The 22,145-nt window shown below is 47.2% G+C and overlaps 1 protein-coding gene across 1 annotated transcript in view; it reads left to right on the top strand.

The window, feature by feature from the left end:
• Positions 1-19,403: 19,403 nt before the first annotated feature.
• The window catches only part of rap1gapa (RAP1 GTPase activating protein a), a 65,699-nt gene continuing 62,957 nt past the window's right edge, over positions 19,404-22,145 (top strand). Inside the window, exon 1 of the mRNA XM_042343611.1 lies at positions 19,404-19,431. The gene's annotated coding sequence lies outside the window, so the exon portion shown is untranslated. The remainder of the gene's footprint in view (positions 19,432-22,145) is intronic.

Raw genomic sequence — 22,145 nt, 5'->3', positions numbered from 1 at the left:
ATTATAAAAGATATTTATATGACGCCAACCTGTTGTTTTATAGTGTTAATAGTCCAGTAAATTATTAGAGAGCCGTCGATTTTTAAAGATTAATGTAAATATTTTACAGAACTTGTCCCGGGCACTATTATATATTGTACAAACAGAAGGGGGTCATTGACAACATTCTTGTTTCGCGCGCTTTGACCAATAGTGTGTGTGTGTATATATTTATAGACTATATTATCCTAGAATCTTGCAGCGCAAAAGGAGGCCATTTGGACCATCCTGCCTTGTGCCAGCTCTTTGATAGAGCTACCAACTAGTCACGCTCCCCTGCTCTATAGCCCCAAAGCCCTACGATTTCCCCCCCCCCCCCTTTAAGCCCCTATCCGATTCCCTTTCGAAAGCTACTACCGAATCTGCTTCCAAACCAACCCACACCCCGTGCGTTCCAGACCGTAACCACGCTCCCGGATTTTTAAAGCAAAATCACCTCCTTGTCTCCCCTCTGGTTCTTTTGCCGAGTATCTTTAATCGCTTAAAATATGAACAGAAATAACCTTATTTTGTACAGTACAGCACTTGATGTGTTTGGGGCGGGCGGGGGTGTGGGGGGGGTGGGTGTGGATGGACGGACACAGATATTTCGGGCTCAATGTTGCGGTCAGAAGTGCATTGCAAACAGAAAGCTTTTAGGAGAGAGTCAGCCTTTATCTGTATGGGGCAGCGGGTGTTATTTGCAGTAAACACACTGTGTGTGTGTATGTGTTTGCTGTGTGTGTGTTGGGGACACCGGGTGAGGTGATGGATGGGGGGTTTGGGGGGGTTTGTAACTAAACCGTGTGGCCAGTGAGTCCCAGCGGGTACACGTTACAATTCCCGGTGTGGCAAAAAAATTCCCATTTTTACATTCCTTTTTTTTATTTAAACGGACTTAAAATCCAGTGTCGACATTTCCTAAACCTTATTAGTTAAGCGATTTCTTCCCTGGGTGAGGAGCGCTGTGTAAGTGTATGTCGTCGTCGTTGTTGTTGTTTACCACCCCAACCACCACCACCACCACCAACAACAACTTCCCAGTTTTAATTACCGGGGTTTCATTACCGTGTGGGATTTCAGGACAAGGTCTCCCTCTGTGCCCTGTTCCGCAACTTCTTCAACTCGCGCTGTACCCGTCAGATATATTGGCCACTGTTCCCCGTTCGCAGAAAGTTCTTAATTGTAGCGCGAATTGTTTGGAACTGGTTTTTTGCCCTTTTTTTTTCAGGGGCGGGGGGTGGGGGGGTGGGGGGGTAGGGGGAGTGAGATGCGGGGGCACATGGGGTAAAAACAAGTGCCTCCCTGGGTCAGATCGTTTGAACTTTCCGCCCGTCTCCCGCTCGAAAACAAAGGGTTCACAGACTGAGACTTAAGGCTTAATTTTGAGCCTTAATCAGTGAATCATCTTTATAGTCATTTTCTTTGTGGGGGGGAGGGAGGGGGAATTTGAACGGATTGCGTGCGTATTATGGGATGGACGGTGTGTCTCCAGTGTGAATGTCAATGAGTGTCTGTCTCTCAACGTCTGAAACCAATGAGACCTTCTGCAGGGACCTGACCTGCCTGGTCAGCGATTGTGTCCGGGTGCGTGAACGTTGTATGGATGATTTTGGTATTTTTCAAGCACTTTGTCCTGGATTAAATGATTATTTTCCCACTTTTTCCCTGATTTCCCCCTCCTTTCCCCCCCACCCACCCACCCCCCCAACCCCACATCCCCACCTCTGTGGCCTTTTGACAAGTCAACGTGTCTTTCGCAAAAATTTGGTCGAGAATGAATGTCTTTTTTTCTCTCTCTGTGTCTCAAAAATGCAGTCGCCCCCTTTGCCCTTCGCCGTTTGTGTCAAACCCTCAGCCCCCCCCCCACCCCCCCAAACCGGTGTCACCGTGTGGGGTTGTCATGTCTGTCAGTGTCTGTCTCGCTCTGTGTACAACAGGGTCTCTCTCTCTCTCCATCTCCAGCTTAACCCAACCTTCTCCTCTCACACAGTCCGCAGGGCTCTTTCTCCCCTGCCCCCTCCCCCCCCCACCCCGACCGCCACTCTGTGTGTTGACTTGTCACCTCCCCTTTAAGTTGCTTTGGGTTTATCTCGAAACCCACCTCTTTGTTTCTAACAGCAAAAAAAAATTCTCAATTACCAATATATTGATATGCTAATCTTAGCATTTTCTCCCCCCCCCCCCACCACAACCCTCCTCGCCCTCTCCCTCCCACCCCCCACACCCCCCCCCGGAAAGCCACAACCTCTCAAGTCTCTTCTTAGAACTGAAAATGTGAATGAACATGAAATTATTATCCAAATAAGTATTAAATACTAACGTATAATCCATAGAAAGGGTAAGGTGTGCGGGGGGGGGTGACCTGTGATGTGTTAATTAACCCATCACGCATCGCATTTTCACCCAATATTCTTAGTGTGAGTGGGAGGGGGCTAAACACAACATTTAATAACAGAAATTCCATGTGATAATTAGCACATGAGGTTTTAGGGTTTGTTTTTTTCACCTGGATTTTATTATTATTATTCTGTGCGGAGAACGAGGGGTTAGAAATAAAGAGGTAATCTGGAGATGAAGACTGACTCGACAACGTGTGTTTGTGTGTGTGTGTGTGTGTGTGTGTCACGACAGATGTGGAGCCTGTGTTATGTTTTTTAAAATGTAAATAACGTCTGCCCTGAGTTTCTTGTGAAGCTCATCTTTAGTGACAATTAAGCGTAAAATAAAAAACTTTTTAAAAACCAAAAGGCTGTTTCCTCTCTTCGATGCGTGTGGTTTGAATTCCGCCCCCACCCACAGAAAAGTTAAGGTCTCTGGGAATTGGCTGCTGTTTCCCCCCCCCCCCCCCCTGAAATCGGTGAGCGACTTAAACCTTATTGAGGAATTCTGTTAAGAAATACCGCAATTTAGACTTGTGAATTTGTGTCACTCGGCAAAATCAAACAAGGACAGGTAACTTCAGAGGATTAAAATAGACCCCCCCCCACCCAGAAAATTCTGCTGGCAACTTACATTTCCCCCACCCCTTCCCTACTCTGGCCCTTTCACCTCAGCCAATGTCAGGAACCTGAAATTCCGCCTAATTGTAGCCAGTAACTCCATTTTGACTTAACGTTTTAAGATCGGGAAGAATTGCGGAAAATCCTTAAGGCCCCCCCCCATCCTACACCCCTCCTGATCCCAACCCCCAGCTCGGGTCCAAATCCCTGATTGTCCAGCGCCTTGGGACGTCCTCCCGACACGAAAGGCGCTGTGCAAACAACTTAAGTTGTCGTTGATCTGGGATCAGGTTGTGGTGGAAATCCAGGCGCTCGAATCAGGCCTTTGAGATGACGCGCAGTTCTGACACTGCAGTGCTGGGGGGTGAGGAGAGCCGCGTTGTGAGAGGTGACGGGCTTCGAACGAGACGTTAAACTGTGTCTTGTCTACACGAGGCGATTGAGAATGTACATTTCCAGGGGCGTTGTCGTCCTGTGGAGTTTGTGGGCGAAGCGAGGCAGCCCATCCGCATTCAGCAAGGTCCCTCCAAACATTGGCCAAGTGAAATAAATTGCCAATTCACCTCGAGGATCGTTTGCCAGTTCGCCCTGACTTCTCTTCACGGTTTAAGAGCTCATTTGAATGGACAACCACCTACTGAAAAGGCAGTACTCCCTGCTCCCCTGGGCAAGCAGCCTGGACTGTGAGCTCAAAGCCCCAAAAAACAGGGCTTGAACCCCCACCGTCTTGAACCGCAAACACAAATGCCACTGACTGAGCCACGTTGACACATCATCAGAGCTCTGCAAGGCAAGTGCTTTTCACGTAATCAATGACAAAAGTTGATTAAGCTCAGGGTGTTGATAAGATAATGCTCACACTGTTTAAACAGTTCATTTGTGAGGTTAACGTCCCGTAGAAAATTGCTGAAATATTTGCCGAAAATTGGGGGGAAACTTTTGACAAGATTGCCGGGCTTTTGATTGGTGCTGTTGAGGTGCATTTTACTGGCCAACCTCCTGATTTTTTTTTCGCTTTATTGATTAAAAACGAAACATGAAGATGTAATACATGTCGGATTGCTGCAGGAGCTCACCGCCTCCTGCCGCTCAGAGCCTGCCACGACACAGAGACCCAGAGTGAGAGACAACGTACACGCACTCACAGGCACTGAGAGAGACGCACACGGTCAGGGACACATTCTCAGAGAGAGAGACACATACACTCGTAGAATCGTAGAGCGCAGAAGGAGGCCAATCGGCCCATCGAGTCTGTGCCGGCTCTTTGAAACGAGATGTCCAATTCAATCCCATTCCCCCGCGCTCTCCCCATAGCCCTGCAAATGTGTCCTCCCCAAGTAATTATCTACTTCTCTCTTATCGAATCGGCTTCCACCAGCCTTTCGGGCAATGCATTCCAGATCAGAACAATAATAATAATAATCCTTGCATTTGATATAGCGCTTTTCACGTCAGGAGGACGTCCCAAAGCGCTTCACAGAACACACAGTAAAGTGAATTGACTGTATATTTGTGGGCGAACGCGGCAGCCAATTGCGCACAGCAATGTCCCACAAACAGTCGTAGATTGAAAATGACCAATTTATTATTGTTTTGTTTTTTGGAGGATTATTATTAGGCTCTGTGTGGAGTAAGGAAACTTGCCCGAGGTTTCGCCCTCTGCCTGGGATTGAACTCAGGTCTCTCACTTGCAAAGCGAGTGCTCTAACCACTGAGCTACAGGACTCCACTCGCTGTGTGAAAAAACAGCTTTATCTACCTGTCCTGTCACCTTCAAAGATGAATCCCCAGGTTTCTCTGTTCTTTCACCCCCTTTAAGCTTTTTTGCCTCTCCTCATTCTTCCTCCCCAAATGCATCACTTTGCATTTCTCCACATTAAACTTCATCTGCCACGTGTCTGCCCATGTTACCAGTCTGTCTATGTCCTCTTGCTGTCTGCTACTATCCTCCTCACCGTTTACTGCTTTTCCTAGTTTAGTATCATCTGCAAACTTGGAAATTGTACTCCCTATACCCAAGACATAGACAACGAGAGACAGAGACTCATAGACAGCGAGACAGACCCAGAGACACCACAGACACAGCATAGAGAGACACATCACACAGAGACATTCATACACATAAGAGGAGAGACACACAGACACAGAGAGACATGCACTCGCAAACACCTACAAAGGAGAGAGATACGCGCACACACACACATACAGGAGAGAGACACACGCGCGCACATACACTCACACACAGGAGAGAGACGCAAAGACAATCACAACAGTGGGGATAAAAATAGAAGTTGCTGGGAACACTCGGCAGGTCAGGCAGCATCTATGGAGCGAGGAAAGTAAGTCTACTTTTCAGGTTGATGACCTTTCATCACTACAATGTGGAGCCGAGGCCCTGAGGTGTATGTGTCGCTCCTATTTTCCACTCGTGCCGCACTGCCCATGTGCCTGGGGGAGCGTAGAGCGTAGCAGAGGGCGATGTTTATAGCAGATTGTGGCCGCACTTTTCTATCGGTCATTTGACGATGCAGAATTATTATCAATAAATCTGGCAGTTGATACAGCCCCTTATCACGTTGCGAGGATATCTCAAAGTGCTTCGTAGGATTTACTGCGAAGTGTAGTGACTGTGCACAGCGACATCCCCCAAACAACTGTGAAGGACCAATTCCATGGGCACTCTTATCTCTGGTTATCTCACGCCATCTGGTAGTGCATTGGAGAATTACATCACCAACAGCTGCCTGTTGTTTCAATATGGCATAGCGATGGGTTTCTGTGTCAGACACCTGGTTGACCAAGCAGAAAGTGTCAACATAGATGAAGGGAGGGAGGAGGGAATAGGAGAGGTGGGGACGGGGTGGGGGGGGGGAACTTGTGTGGAGTATAAACACATGCTACAGACTGTTTCCCTGCCGTAAGCTCACGCTCTATGAATCTCGGTGCAGATGCACGCAATTGTGTGTGTCTCTCAGAATCACTGTCCACTAGATGTCAGTCACTCCACATAAACCCCTGTACCCGCTGTAACGCCCGTGTTCAAGACGCACCACTTAAAGCAAGCACTTAGCTCTTCTTCACAGAAAACCCCCCACCCCGAGGGGCAACGGCTGTTTCAGTGTGAAAACGTGGGAGTCGTTTTGGGTGCTAACAACTGTGAAGGACCAATTCCATGGGCACTCTTATCTCTGGTTATCTCACGCCATCTGGTAGTGCCTTTGGGTATTTGTTTAATGCCCTTCACCCGGGGTATCTTCCCGGGGTGCTGGACGAATGATTTATCCGGGGATTGTCTGGCAGGACTCTTTCTCTTCCCTAACAGTTTTCGGGAGCGTGTGATGTCCACCGGAACGGGCAAGGTTTCTTTCGAAAGGACGGCACCTCCGACAATACAGCGCTCCATCTCCTGTGAGCCACAGAATCCCCCCAGGGGCTATTTGAGGCGAGAGGAGAGGCGTTTCTCTTTCTCCTGCTGTCCAGGCTGACAAATACCCCGGATAAACAAACAAAAAATTGGTCATTGACTCGATGGCTGTTTTGCGAGGCTTTGCTGTGTGCAAAGTGGGTGAAATTATAGTCACTTGAGAGCAATTTGCTGTGAAGCTCTTTGAGACGTTGGGTTGGAAGGCATTGAAGCCAATGTGTTGGAAGGGGAAGCGAGGTTAATAATTAACAATAATAATAATAACAACAACAATAACAACAATCCTTGAATTTGATATAGCGCCTTATCACATCTCGGAGACGTCTCAAAGCTCTTCACGGAATATCCTGCAAAGTGGAGTGTTTTATGGGCGAAATACGGCAGCCACTTGCGCGCAGCAGTGTCGTGGACAAACAGTCGTGGATTGAACGACCAATTTTTTTTTAAAAAAATGTCATGCTCCTGTTTTCCCCTCCGCTCTTTGTCTGCTGCGGGGATGGAGCCAGAGAGAAATCTGCAGCCGCAAAATTATAGGCTGTGTCTGACGCGTGTGGAATTACGGTGATTAGAGTGGGCCAGCTGTGATGCCGTGCATTGTGGTTTGAATCCTATGTCACTTTGCCCGGCAATATTCAGCCACTTTGCATCCATTATCACAAATCCGCTTTCGAGTTCTGCCTTTCATTATTTCCGCCCATTATTAATTTTTCTCTTTTGTTTTCTGCTCAGGAAAATCTAGACGGAACAAATACATCTATTTGCCACCGACGCACGGAAATCTCCCCTGTGCCTTGAACGCAGTCCGCAACCTCTCTCTCTCCTGAGAGCGAGGATAATAATTAATAATAATCCTTGCGTGAGGTATAGTAGTGGATATCAAACAGTCGCGTCTCGCCTCTGAGTCAGAAGGTTGTGGGTTCAAACCCTCCCACGTCGCCACTTGGAATCACATTGCCTGAGCTGAGCTCCAATGCAGCACTGGTGTGGGTGGCCGGGGGGCGGGGGGGTTGCACACACACACAAAGACACGCGACCACACATATGTAGGCGCGCGTCCTTCTAATGAGAGAGTCCCGTCTACCTGTCCAGCAAGACAAGCAAGACCCACCGAAGTTTCCAGGAGACTGGAGAGACTTGGGATGGATAATAATCCTAATCCTTGCATGTTATACAGAGCCTCATCGCGCCTTCGAGACGCCTCAAAGCCCTTCACAGGATACGTTGTAAAGCGTAGGAGAAATGAAGTTGAATTTCCGATGAGCGGGCGGGGGGGGGGGGGGGGGGGGGGCGGGGCAGTGGAATATAAAACTGGGATAAACATGAGAAAGACTCCATGATTGTTAGCCTCTGTCCTCGTGTTCTGTTGTCTCCAGGGGCAGCTATTTGGTCGCTCGCTTTTCACTGTTGCGAATTGAACGGGAACTTGATTAAAATCAAAGTTAGCTTCTTAGATCAGATTGTGTTCTCGTTGAGGATTATTGTCTGTCTGCAAAGTTTTCAGCGGGTGGGGTGGGGGGGGGGAAGTGTTTATATTGGAGGCTGTCATGGGCAGCGTGATGTTTCCTGTCCTAAATAAAATGCCGACAAAAATGATGGGCTAAGACAGGCTTCCCGCGCCTGCGTCTGTGTGTGCCCGCGCGCCTACATATGTGTGCCCGCGTGTCTTTGTGTGTGTGTGCCCGCGTGTCCTTGTGTGTGTGTGGTTTCTTTCCAAGGCAAACAAACACAGCTTAATCCCTGTGCAATTGTAAATGCTTTTGAGTGCTTTGGCGGAAATTAAGTTTGTAATCGTATTACTCCCCTCCGTTCGTATCTCACCAGCAGAGCTTAGAACCACATCACGCAGTTGATTTACAAAGGCAGTCATTAAGATATTAGAGGATATAGACATCGCCAGGGAATTAAGTTGTCCTGGTGAGTGTGGAAAGGAATTGTTCTGCCCAGCTTCCTCCCCCCCCCCGACCCCCACACACACCCTCCGCGCTCTCTCTCTCGCTCTATTGCGCATTGTTAATACGTATTAACCTGCCAGGACCTTACTACCGCAGGTTAGCCACCTGCTGTGTGCATCGATACAAGGTCTTACGCAGAGTGATACTGCACGGAAACAAGGTCATTTGGTCCAACTGGTCCCGGCTGGTGTTTATACACCACTAATGTGAGCCCTACGTTTCCTTCCTTATTCCCTCGACACACGCTTTCACCTTCCATTCCAACTGGGCACAAGGAGTCATCCTACTCAGCTCCTGTTAACCCTGCAAGCCAAAGCCCTAGCGGGTAGGGTGACACTGAAGCAACGGTGATGGGTTTCCACATGATGAGTCTGACAGTAATTCCCTGTGAAGAGTTTCGAGACATCTTGACATTACAAGCCCTACAACAATTTGCAAAGGAGCATTATTATTATTATTATTATTATTTATTTAGCATTGCCTGATATTCTGCATCCTGTCCTGTTGTTATTTATTCTAAAAAGCCTTCCATAAACCCAGCCTGCTGTACTTTACACGCAAATGGTTGTCATCCACAATTCTGCCTTCAACCCAGCTTCCATTAGTGGGCTGTAATGTGCGAGAAATCTTTTTACGCTTCATAATTTTCCTGTACATGCTTTCTGTTACTATGGCAATCTTGCTTAAAACCAAGAGACGTCTGTGTACTTTTCTCCCATCCCTCCCTCTCCCTGCAGAGCGAGGGTTACTTGCAAAAGCTTTCTCGTCATTTCAACGCTAGACAGGACCAAAACAACTGTAGTAAATCCTGAAAAGCAACTCACTTGGGGAAGTTTGCCCGACATTAAAAGCCCCCTATCAAATGCAATAGTAATAAGGATAATCCTTGCATTTGACATAGCTCTGTGTCACGTCTTCGAGACGTCTCAAAGTGCTTCACAGAATATATTGTAAAGTGAATTGACTGTATTTTGTCGGCCAATTGAGCACAGTAAACAGTCGTTGTTATTCATTTATTTTTTTGAAGGGATTATTACCCCCGGAAAAGCAATCCACCAACAACCAGGTTCCTACTTATAAACAGAGGCTCGTGGAGTAAGAAAACTTGCCTAAGCTTTCGCCCTGCCCGGGAATCGAACCCGCGTCCTAATCGCTTCCGAGGCGAGTTCTCTAACTGCCGAGCTACATGAAGCCCACGAGAAATCTTCATATCTATTTATTGATTTAACTAAATTGGGCCGGAGAAAAAAATGAAATAAAAAGGTTCCGGTTCGCGGTTCCTTTCCAGAAGAATGTCTAATTTCAATCTCAGCGCTGTGTGCGCAGTGAGTGATTGATTCTGATATTCATCCCTTATAAAGCCACGTCAAGCACTATTCAAGAAACTATCCTTCACCGGGCGCTGGCTAATGTGTGACGGATTACGCCTCTAATACGTTCACTGTGCTTCTTTTTTGGCAAACTCCAAGGAAGATTATTAATATCCACTTTGCAAGGCGCTGAATTAAAATCGATTCAGTCCGCACGCATGCATATGATTTGTGCCCAGACACAAATTGTTCATTAATATTAATACGGAGTCTGCCTGACCACAGCTCCGTGTGTAATAGCCACACCGTCACCCAACTGTTAGTCTCAAAGATGGTGCGTTCGTTAGATCTACAGCGACAGTGATAAATTATCATAGCGCGGAGTCCTGTAGCCTGTTGGGTCAGTGCTCTTGCCTCGCAAGCGAGAAGATCTCGGCTCGATTCCCGGCTGGGCAAAACGTTAGGCAAGATTCCTTACTCCACGTGACTCCAGCAGTAAGTAGGAATCCCTTCGAAAATAAATGTAACGATAATAATAATTTGGTCAGTCAATCCACCACTGTTTGTGGGACTCTGCCGTGCGCAATTGGCTGCTGCGTTTAGCCCACAAAATGGGGGCCCAATTCACGCTACAGTACATTCTGTGAAGCGCTTTGAGACGTCTCGAAGACGTGATAAGGCGCTGTATCAAATGCCAGGATTATTATCATTATTATCTAGGCCCGCAATCACCTGACTGTTTGACTCAGAGATGGTGCGTTCATTACATCTCCAGCTTCAGTAATAAATCGTGATAAATGCTCTCTTTTCTCAGATAAGCCAGTCGGGGTAATTTGTTTGTGTGATGCCACATGATTTGTGTGCCAAGTGGAGCTGAAGTGATGATGTGTGGAATTTCTTAAGAAGGTTTTACGGGATTGACTGACTGATCTCTTTTCTCTCACTCTCTCTCTCTCTCTCTCTCTTTCTCTCCTCTCTGGAAGGAGAAGTGTCTCTCCCTGACATTATTTGGCCCCACGCAGAAACTGTACCCCTCGGCAAATCAATTGCAAAGTTAATAATGAGTAAATCATCAGCGCTGTGGCTGTGTGTGTGTGTGGGTGTGCGTGAGGGCAATGCTTTGAGGTGTCAGCCTGGCTCGGTTTAGTGAAGCTCTCGCTTCTGAGTCAGGAGGTTGTGGGTTCAGACAGGGACACTGGGGCTTGTGAAATGCAAGGATTGTTATTACTGTGGAGTCCTGTAGCTCAGTAGTTTGGGCACTCGCCTCGCAAACGAAAGGACCTGTGTCCCCTACTGCATCTACTGAAGTGCCAGCCGAGACCGTGTGTGAGCTCTAAGTCCCAACTTGGCTCTTGGACTCACACCTTTCTGACTCGAAGGCCAGCGTGATCGTAACTGAGCCAGGCTCTTACACCAAGTCGAGCGCAAGTGAAGGCCTGGAATGGATAAATGCACTGACTGCAATGTGGTTCTCCCCTTCTCTCCGTGTCTGGCTGCTCGCGAGCTCAAACCCTCGCCCCTGAACACTAACCCTCGGAAGCCTAGCCAAGCAGGGTTAACAGCAACTAACCCTCTGCGGAGGAACAGAGCCGGAGAACGACGGTTGCAGTAAAGTGCAATATTCAGCGCTCTGCTGGCTGGGAGTCAGTTCAGAGCTTGGGCAGCGGACATTAATATTTCAAGCCTCCCAGGCTCCCCGCAGTATTACGTTCACAGAGAGAGGAGCTGAGACCTAATGCAGAGGCTGGGACTCGGGTCAGCTATCGCTCCAATGTCCCTGGTGGACAGCAATGCGACCTTGAACTAGCGAGCGATCTTGGGACGGAAACATTATAATAATCCTTGCATTTGATACAGCGCCTTATGGCATCTCCGAGACGTCTCAAAGCGCTTCACAGAATAGACTGTAAAGTGAATTGACTGTGTATTTTGCGGCTGAAATTTCGGGTCAAGGAACACAAGTGACAAAGGATGAATATGTTATTAACTGCTCTTAACTGACTGGGATTTTCACATCCCAATTATTATTTACTTTAATAATTTCTTTTTAAAAAACTGTCTCTCACTCGATCTATGGCTGTTTATGGGACGCTGCTGTGTGCAATTGGCTGCTGTTTCGCCCACAAACTACACAGTCAATTCACTTTATGGTATATTCTGTGAAGCGCTTTGAGACGTCTCAATGACACGATAAGCCACAAAACGAAATGCGAGGATTATTGTTATTTTGGGGCGATTATAAATAGAAATATATTTAAAAAATGGGGGCGGAGGGGAGAAAGAAAGACTCATGACTGAATTCTAAAGACAGCTGCTGTTTGTCATTGATTACATCCAACATACAAAAGGCTTAAAATCCACATTGTCTCATCTTGTCAGACTAATTTGTCTTTAAAAATGTTTACCCACAAAATCCACAGTGAATTCACTCTACAGTGCATCCTGTGAAGCACTTTGAGGGAGTCCTGACATGAAAGGCTCTGTATCAGATGTGCTGAATATTTCAAAACCTCCAATATGTATTCAAAAAAAATTGCCCCAAAACAAAGTGGTGACTTTTTGCGTTTTTTTTTGTTTGCCCCTGAATTATTCCCGTTTACCCAGGAATGCGACCAGGTTCATTCACAAAAGTTTGGTTGCCCTTGATGTCTGTTGGATGTCTCTCGGTCTCTTGTGTTCAAGGTTGCTGACTATTCGGAGCTGCCACAAAGCAATAAAACACACTGACAGAGCAATGTCCCAATGTGTCTCTCTCTCTCTCTCTCCCCAGCTCGGGTCGATATCAAGAGGTTAAGGTCCCTCACAGCCTCATTTGTAGTGTTGAGCGATCGGTAGGGTTGGAGGGTTTAGCAGCCGAATACAAATAGCTGGAATGCTGTTTGTCGCTCACCCACAAAATATACAGTCAATCACTTTACGGTGTATCCCGTGAAGCGCTTTGAGACGTCTCAACGACGTGATAAGGCGCTGTATCGAATGCAAGGATTATTATTAATATTATTAAAGTCCGTGGAGAAACATTAAATCGTGATGTCTCCCTCTCCTCTCCCCCATCACCCACCCACTTTCCCCCCCCACCACCTCCCCTTACACAGCACCATTAGTGAGTGAATTATAGATCTGTCAAGTCAGTGTTTGTACTCAGCCTGCCTGCGAGCCTCCGTGAGCTGTATTTTAACTGCAACAAAAATAGGTGCAGAGCAATCATCGAAGGTTCAAGCATAAGACTGGGATAAACAAGGAGTATAAAGGAAGGAGAGAGATAGAAGGAGGGAGAGAGAGAGGAAGGGGAGAGACAGATAAATAGGTACGACTGTTTGTGGGACACTGCTGTGCGCAATTAGCTGCTGCTAATTACTCACAGCAATGTCCAAATACAATCAATTCATTTTACAGTGTATCCTGTGAAGCGCTTTGAGACGTCTTCAATGACGTGATAAGGCGCCGTATCAAATACGAGGGTTAATATATTATTGTTAAGTGAGCTCGCGATTTTATCAGGGGGATTGTCGGCCAGAACACTGCAGTTTCCTCATTATTATTATTATTACTATTACAATTAAGCAAAGTTACAGTAGTTACAGTATCTTATGAGGAGAGGCTGAATAAACTCGGGCTGTATTCTCTAGAGTATAGGGGGGATCTTGTTGAAACTTATAAGATTCTTAAAGGGCTGATAAAGTAGACACAGAGGGTCTGTTTCCCCGGGAGGAGAATCTATAACCAGGGGTCACAGTCTTAAAATTGAGGATCAGCCTTTTAGAACAGAGTTGAGGAAACATTTCTTCACTCAGAGGGCAGTGAATTTATGGAATTCACTACCCCAGAAGGCTGTAGATGTCAGTCCTTGAACATTTTCAAGGCTGAGACTGATAGATTCTTGAAAAATAGAGGGATTAGGGGATATGGGGATAGGGCAGGTAATCAGAGTTAGGTGAGAAGATCAGTCATGATCTTATTGAACGGCGAAGCAGAGGCACGAAGGGCCGAATGGCCTACTCCTGCTCCTAATTCTTATGTTCTTATGTTCTTAACATTTCTTAGTTAATGCTGTTTAATGGCTGCTGAGCGGAGTGGAGTGGAGCCTGGGGGTTGCTTTGGCTGATGTCTGTGTTGTGCAGTGACAAATGTGAAGCTACACTGAGCTGTCAGATTGGGTTTCAACAATCTAATCGTTGGGAGTTCATGTAGGGTCCTGGCTCCCCCCCCCCCCCCACCTCCCACCCCCCCCCCCACCCCCCGCATTCTGTCCTATAGCCAGGCAAAGTTGCAATTACAAAGAGAGCAAATAATAATAATCCTGGCATTTGATACAGCGTCTTATCACGTCCTTCGAGACGTCCCAAAGCTCTTCACAGGGTAGAGGGGTGACTGTATATTTTGGGGGCGAAACGCGGCAGCCAGTTGCACTGCCCCACAAACCGTGGTTGGATTGAGTGACCAAATTCTTCTTATTATTACTATTATAAATAGATATGACAGCGACGTCAAACAAGAAGTGAAGGCGAGGCTGTAAAATTTGATCGTCAGAATCTTTCTTTACGATACATCTGTAGGCAGCAGAGAAACATAGCTTAGCTCGTTCCGGTAAAGGTCATTCTCACCTTTATTATACAGCTCTGATTCATTCAAAAACTCAGCCTCCCACAATGTCGTGCGCATTTTGAAAGCAAATTGTTTTCATTTTATATTATTTATTCGAGTATATTCCCACACGGTTAGTGTTACCGAGTTTGTATCTTTTTTCTTTGCTCGAGCGCGGCAAAAAAAAACGTCATCCTCCCGTTTTCTGTAAACGGTGGACCTGTAAGTCATTTGATATTAATAATAACAATCCTTGCATCTGTTATAGCGCCTTATCACGTCGTTGAGACGTCTCAAAGCGCTTCACGGAATATACTGTAAAGTGGATTGACTGTGTCATTTGTGGGCGAAATACTGCAGCCGATTGCGCACAGCAGTGTCCCACAAACAGTGGTGGATTAAGTGACCAATTTTTCTTAAGAGATCATAACCTTCGATTTTAAGGGCAAAATGGTCTGACAGGCTGAGACCAGGTGGAATTTCAAGTCTCCTGCCCCGCACCTGATCTTTTATTCTGAGCTCGCCTCCACTGGCTCCCCATCCCCCAGAGGATCGAATTCAAGGTCCTCATCCTCACCTACAAGGCCATTCACGGCCTCGCTCCCTCCTACCTCTCCGACCTACTATCCCCCTACCTACCTGCCCGTACCCTCCGTTCCTCTGGCTCCGGTCTGCTCCACATCCCCCGCCCCAACCGCCCTACCATCGGTGGTCGGGCCTTCAGCCTCTCAGCCCCGAGGCTCTGGAACTCCATCCCCCAGTGCCTTCGTCTTGCTCCCTACCTTTCCCCCTTCAAGGCCGGTCTCAAGACCTTTCTCTTCAACCGAGCCTTCAGCTCCGCTCTCGACTCTCTACCCCCTCCTCGCTCCCTCCCTTTCCTCCCCTCACCCTGACCATTTCCCCCCTGCTCGGGCCCCGAGCCAACTGTACAGCGCCTTGGGACGTCCTCCCGACGTGAAAGGCGCTCTATAAATACAATCTTGTTGTTGTTGTTGTTGTTATTGTCAACCACCAGGGGGCAGCTTTTCCAATTATCTTCCTTGGCTCCCTGTTGCTTTGTCATGTATATGAAGGTTAATTACGTTAAGAGTCATTTATATCTGCCATTAGATGACTCTCGATACAGCACAATGCTTTGAAACCCAAATAATAATGATGATAAACCTTACATTTGATGCAGCGCCTTCCACGTTGAGAGGACGTCTCAAAACGCTTCGCAGGATTTCATTGTAAAGTGTAGTGACTGTGTAAAACGCTCCCTAGGCCTTGCTCGTCCTCCAAAGAAAACAAGCCACGATCAATTCGCTTTAGAAGCTGAGGTTAATGCCCATTTTCCTCCGTCTGCAAAAACAGTCACTACGCTTTCTGCAGTGAACCCACGTGAAGCGTTTTGAGATGTCCTGCCAACGTGAAGGGAGCTGTGTCAAAATGCAAGGATTATTATTTTGGCTTTTGCACGTAAATCTAAGTGCGTTGAGATTGGGGGGGGGGTTTGAGGGTTGGGGGGGGGGGTTGAGGGTTGTGGGGGGTGTTGAGGGTTGGGGGGGGGGTGTGGAGGGTTGGGGGGGGTTGAGGGTTCAGGGTTGGGGGTGGACGAAGGGGAAATTCTTGAGCTAAACACATTTCAGTGAGGCGATTTGATTTGCCAGCAGACGTAATACTAACTGTTTTGACAGCAAGTCACGGCCTCAGTCATCTGCCTCCAGGTAACGCCAGCAATAGAGTTGAGGGCTGTTTTGTCCGCTGCACTCTGAAGGCTATCAACCTCTGCAGTGGTGCGCAGTAGAAATATGCTTCAGAAGTTTTACCGTTACGTGGGATGAAGATTGTTATAGCCGCCCGTGTCATTGAGAGGGATTTTCTTGCTGCACTTTAATGGTGTTGTTTTAACGTGTCTTGAATCCAGCGAGCAATTGCTCTGCGTGCTTTATCATTTGCAGCAGCCTTGTCTCGCTCGCTCCAGTTTCCACCGCAGCCATAAGGAGTCATTAAATAATAATACTCTCGGCCCTGACATGCTATTTTGATAATGTGTTTCAAAAAAAATGAATCGTTGGCGGAAATACGCGGCTGAGCTCAGCCAGTGTTCTTTAGGCCGGCGGGACAACGTTCCATATTCATATTATATTAATAATCATCCTTGCATTTGATACAGAGCCTTATCACGTCCTCGAGACCCCTCAAAGCGCATCAACGACAACAACGTGCACTTATAGAGCGCCCTCCACTCAGGGTAGCGTCTCAGAGCGATTAACCGTGGCGGTAGCCTGACTCCGAGAGAGGGGGTGGTGGGGGTGGGGGCCTGGGAAGTGGTCGTAAGCCGGTCGAAGAGTGTAGTTTCGTTGGCGAAAGGTGGCAGGCCATTTGCGCACAGCTCGTGGATTGAGTGACCAAATTATTATTATTATTTTTGAGGAGGTTATTATTCTTATCCCCAAAATATCTTCTGCTAGGGAAACAGAAGACGTGGGGAGTCAGGAAACTTGCCCGACACGTCTCGCCCCGCCTGGGAATCGAACCCAGGTCCTCTCGAGAGGTAGATCTTGAGACAGACCTTGAACGTTCAAGGCCATTCAATAAAAGTGACTGACATTCAATGTTCCAGGTTTTTTGCTGAGATGATAATAGTGCTAAACCTTACTCTTGTCAGCTGGTGGCTGGCATAGATAAACAGGGACAGCTTGCTGGCATACGGGGCAGATATAACCCTGCCCCCCTCCCACCTTGTGCCCACACTCCTGCCTGTACCACCCTCAGGCCTCACTAAAATAAACCCGGTCGATTCACAAGACTTTAAAAATCAGTCAATCTTCCCTTCTCGGCTAAAGCTTCGCCATTGGTTCAGACGAGCACCACAGGGACAAGCAGACAGTGACGTCTTAGTAGAAAAGAACACGTTGTGGCTGTGTCAAGGTCAATTTGGGATTTATTCGGTCCTGGTTTAGGTCCCGTCAATGGAACTGCGGAAAGCAGCGAAATTGACTGCACAGAAGGAGACCATTTGGCCCATCGTGTCTGTGCCAGCTCTTTTAAAGAGCAATCCTTTCAGTTCCCATTGAGCTGACCTCCCCCTCTCCTCTCCCCACTCCCCTCCCTCTCCCCCTCTCCTCCCTCCCCCTCAAAACGCTTCACAGGATACACGTTCGAGTGGATCGACTGTGTATTTTCGTGGGTGAAACACGGCAGCCAATTGACTTAACAACCGGGTTGCTGCTCGGTAAATAGAGACATGTAGAGAAAGGAAACTTGCTTAAGGAAATTGTAAAGGTTACGCTGGGAGGGGGTTTCGTCAGCAAATTATTGAAACCTGCTCATTAGAAACCTGTCTATTGACGCATAGATGTCAGCAAACGCTTTCTGTGCAAGTCAACCGGGGACGTACAGAGCAAGAGGACCCGGGTTTGATTCCCGGGCAGGGTTTGACTCCCAACGTGAAGGGTGCTACACAAATGTAATGTTGTTGCTGTTGTTGTCAGTCGATTGGCGGATCGCTTTTCTGGGGGTAATAATCCCTTCAAAAAAATATGCAATAACAATTCGGTCACTCAATCCAAGACTGTGTGTGGGACACTGCTGTGCTCAATTGGCTGCCGCGTTTCAATTTACTGTACAGCGTATCCTGTGAAGCGCTTTGAGACGTCTCGTAGACGTGATAAGGCGCTACATCAAATGCAAGGATGATTATTATTATTATTATTGAGGTTCCCGAACCGTAAAATATCTAATGGGAAAGGTCCTGACTGTTGGAAGATGTCTGACTTGCTCTGTCGACCTTTCTCTCGCCCTCTGGGACAGAATGCTATGGCTTTATACCCTCCCTGAGTCAGCACTGAGCTCATTCCAGTCCTATGCTGAGATGGTTATAGAATATGATGATCCTTGCATTCGATATAGCGTCTTATCATGTCTTCGAGACACCTATTGAAAGCAAAGCGTTTGGATGGATGGATGGATGGATGGATGGATAGACGGATGGATAGATAAGAGGGAGAGAGAGAGAGATGCTGTATTTGGGGAGACGGGAGTAAAAAAAAGGGTTAAAGGCAAGAAACTTGGCAATTATTGATCTCTTTCTCCCTGCAGGTCACAGCTAACGTAGCATAAATGCTTGCCTCTTTGACGATGGTAAACCAGCCAGTCACACAGAGAGAAAGAGAGAGAGAGAGAAAACACGAGACAGTTTTTCCTACATTGCAATTAAGAGCCGCATTTTGGGAGTGCAATTTTTTTTTGGGTGGGGGGGGGTTTAAACCGAAAATTTGTAAAAAAAAATTATAAATGCAGATTTTATAAATGTATAATCTCTTTTTTAAAAACTATTTCGCAATCGAATTCCAGCGAATGATTGTGCAATTATCAGCAATTGAATTCAACTGATAAAAGAATAAGAAATTGATAATGGGTTTGATAATTGGCTGAGTCAGCAGAAAATGCTGAGCAATAATAACATTAATAGTAATCCTGCACTGAGCACAGACAGTGAAGTGTATGAATGGAGACCTTTTTTTAATGGTTTGGGGTTGGGAACAGAGGAGAGAGAGAGAGAGAGCAGAGGAATACGAATAGAAATTGAATGATATTGTCCAGGGGAAATAAAAGGAACAGTGAGGTGGATGAATGTGTGGTGTGTGTGTGTGTGTATGTGTGTGTGGAGGGGAGAGAAATAGAATCAAATCATGTGATGTGATGCAGACAATTTTAACAGAGGGAGGTAGAGAGAGAGAGAGAGACACACAGACATATAACACACATCATCCTCAGCTGATGTGGTTGCTTTCCACACAAAACACCTTGATCCTTGATCAGAGACAGTTCTAACCCCAGCAAAAAAAAAAACCAGCTCTGCAAATAAAACCTCCTCTTTATTTATTCATTATTTTTCTTCCCCTTTTCCTTCTCTTCCCCCTTTTTCTCTCTTTCCTCTCCATCTCTCTCTCTCTTACCCCCCACCCCTCCATCCTTCTCAGCTGATCTTTGCCTTCCAAACAGACACGTTAATCTCAGAGGCATTTTTTTTACACACACCAGAACATTTTCCAACCTCTCTCTCTCTCTCTCTCCCTCTCCTTTTTTTTTTGGTGTGGTTGATTATTTTCCATCCTTTTTTTTTTCTCTCGTGATCTGTGGCAAAAGGAGAGAGGGTAAGTGGACTTTTCTCTAATGTGTGTTCAATGCATGAATTGGGATGGAGATAGGTGTGTGGATTGTCATCAACGTCTGAGATGTTCTTGTAACCTGTGAGAAAGATCCAGAGAGACCCAGAGACAGATCCAGAGGAGGTATAGAGGGAGAGAGAAAGAGATTGGGTCCATGTTAACACACTGCGTTTCAGCCACTGCAAAGCGTTCATGTGGCAGAGGTACTGTGTTGCCCCACTGGGGAGGGATGTTTGGGGTTCAGGGATGGAGGGGAAAGGGGGAAATGTTTCTTTATTTAATGGGGTGGAACCCCTGTTCTATTTCCATCTCACCTATTTTCCCCACAGATGTCAGACCCCCATCCATATGTTTGTATCACTGTGAACACTGAGCCACTAGAAGTCATCAATCCTGCTGGATCTCATTAAAATGGGATGGACTATATATCCTGTCATCCCCAACTACATGTCTTTCTTCTCACTCTATCTATCTTCTCACTCTCCCCTTCTCTCTTTCCTCTCCCTCTTTCCATCTCTCTTTCTCTCTCTCCTTTCCCCTCCCCTCTTTCCTCTTTCTCCCCTTCCTCTCTTTCCCTTTCTTTCCTCTCTCACAGTCACTCCATCTCTCCTCTTTTTCCTCTCTCTCTCTCTCTCTCTCTCCCCTTCTCTCCCTTTACTGTCCCTTCCTCTCTCTTTCCCCTTTCCCCCCTTCTCTTTCCCCTCTCTTCCCCTTCTCTCCCTCTCTCTCCCATTCTCTTTCCCTCCCCCTTCTCTCTTTCCTCTCCCTCTCTTTCCCCTTCTCCCCCTTCCCTCTTTCCCCCTCTCTCTCCTCTATTCCTCTCCCCCCTTCCATCTCCCCCACTTTCCCCTATCACAAGTTAGCTGTTCTCTGTCCATAATCCTCTGTAAGGTTTCAGGTTCCCTGACAGACACTCAGTCCTTTAAAGTCATGAATCAGATCTAGTGTGACATTCACAGTGTAATAACATTTACTTGAGATATAATATATATATGTACCGTACACAAAATGTGCTGTAAATGGTTATGTTTCTCAGTGGATGGTATTGCATTTTATAGATTCTTTCTGTATTTTGTTCCCCTTTTGGGTTTTGTGTGTGTGTGTGTGGGGGGGGTGGGGGGGGGTGGGGGGGGGACAATCTACACTGTAAACCCAACTGTTACTTATTAAGATTTTAATTATTAAAATGTGCAGCGGCCAGAACAGGAGAGAGAAGTAGGGCGGCAAAGTCAGGTGGTTGACTTAGTCTTAAGGCATTTAAACGCTAGATTCCAACTCCATCCAGTTAGCGAGTGAGTGTGAGCACCAGCTGACTGTGAACTCCTGATAACTCGTCACTCCCGGGGGGGGGAAATGGGGCTCAGTGACTAGTTATCCAGAGTGGCGAGTCAGGCAACAACAACTTTCTGCCGGGTAGCGTCTCGGAGCGCTTATGTGACGAAATGTGGCCGGGATATTGACAGCGAGAAGACTTGAGTGGTAGTGACTAGTTAAACTAGGGTCGAGTTATCAGGACTGTATTTGGAGGTTACCTCCGACTGTCAGTCAGGGACATGCAATAGGCAGCTCAGACGACGAGGGCTGGGGTAAGGGCTGGGCTATTGCATTCCCTTCATTACTGTGTACATTTCACCGTCATTTCAAGTGGGGAGGAGGGTTTACTGCGCTGTGAAGCATTCAAAGACTGGAGTCAGACGATAAGCGTGTGATCAGATCCAGATTAATCCTGGATTAGACACTTGTCATTCCTTGGCAGAAATCAGAGTTTAAAAAAAGATGTTCGTGTGTGTGTGTGCGTGTGTGTGTGAGCCAGCGAGTGTGAGCGAGTGTGTGTGCGTGTGTGTGTGAGCCAGCGAGTGTGAGCGAGTGTGTGTGCGTGTGTGTGTGTGAGCCAGCGAGTGTGCGTGCGAGTGTGCGTGTACATTGTGAGCCGGCGAATGTGTGTGTGAGCCTGCGTATGAGTGTACGTGTGTGTGTGTGTGTGTGTGCGTGTGAGCCAGTGAATGTGAGTGTGTATGAGGCAGCGAGTGAGAGGAGAGTGTGTGTGTGTATGTGAGGGTGTGCGTGTGTGCGCGCGGGCCAGCATGGAATCTTTAACGACCACCCGACCAGCCACAGACCGATGGTGTGTGTGTGCGTGCGCGTGTGTCAGTTTAATGTCTCATCCGAAGCATGGCAGCACTCTCTTTCCCCCCCGCCTACCCCACCCCGCTCCTTACGCGCTGTATTGCGGACTAACCCTGGCTGAGACAATTTCTCCCTTGAATAAAGACAGAGATATAATCGATGTGAAATTACATGTAAGACTATTAATAGTTAATGTTCCTGGCACCTCACTGCATTTCCTGTTGCCATCAGGGGAGCTGCCTGCGTCTAATCTCCGAATCGACCCAATCCTTTCCCCTCTTCGCTGCCATCAGTGTCGGGTGGTCGCGCTCTCATTTCTCAGTCAGAGGTTTGCGGGTTCAAGCCCCACCCCGGGACTTTGAGCTCAGATGATTGTGGGAAGTTAACACTCGCTCTGGGTCTGTGCCCTGTTCAGACGGACGTTAACGATCTCTCACAGCGCTGTTCGAAAAGAGAGAAGAGAGTTTCTTTTTCTCTCTCTCTCTCTCTCTCTCTCTCTCTTTCCCGGTGTCCTGGCCGACGAACCCCTCTGATAAAATCGGTCGCTCACCTGGTGGCTGTTTGGGGTGCGT

This window comes from Callorhinchus milii, unplaced genomic scaffold (genome assembly GCF_018977255.1).
Source record: "Callorhinchus milii isolate IMCB2004 unplaced genomic scaffold, IMCB_Cmil_1.0 Scaffold24, whole genome shotgun sequence".
Lineage (NCBI taxonomy): Eukaryota > Metazoa > Chordata > Chondrichthyes > Chimaeriformes > Callorhinchidae > Callorhinchus > Callorhinchus milii.
Note: the sequence above shows the minus strand (reverse complement) of the source record. Positions and strands in the feature narration are given on the sequence as shown.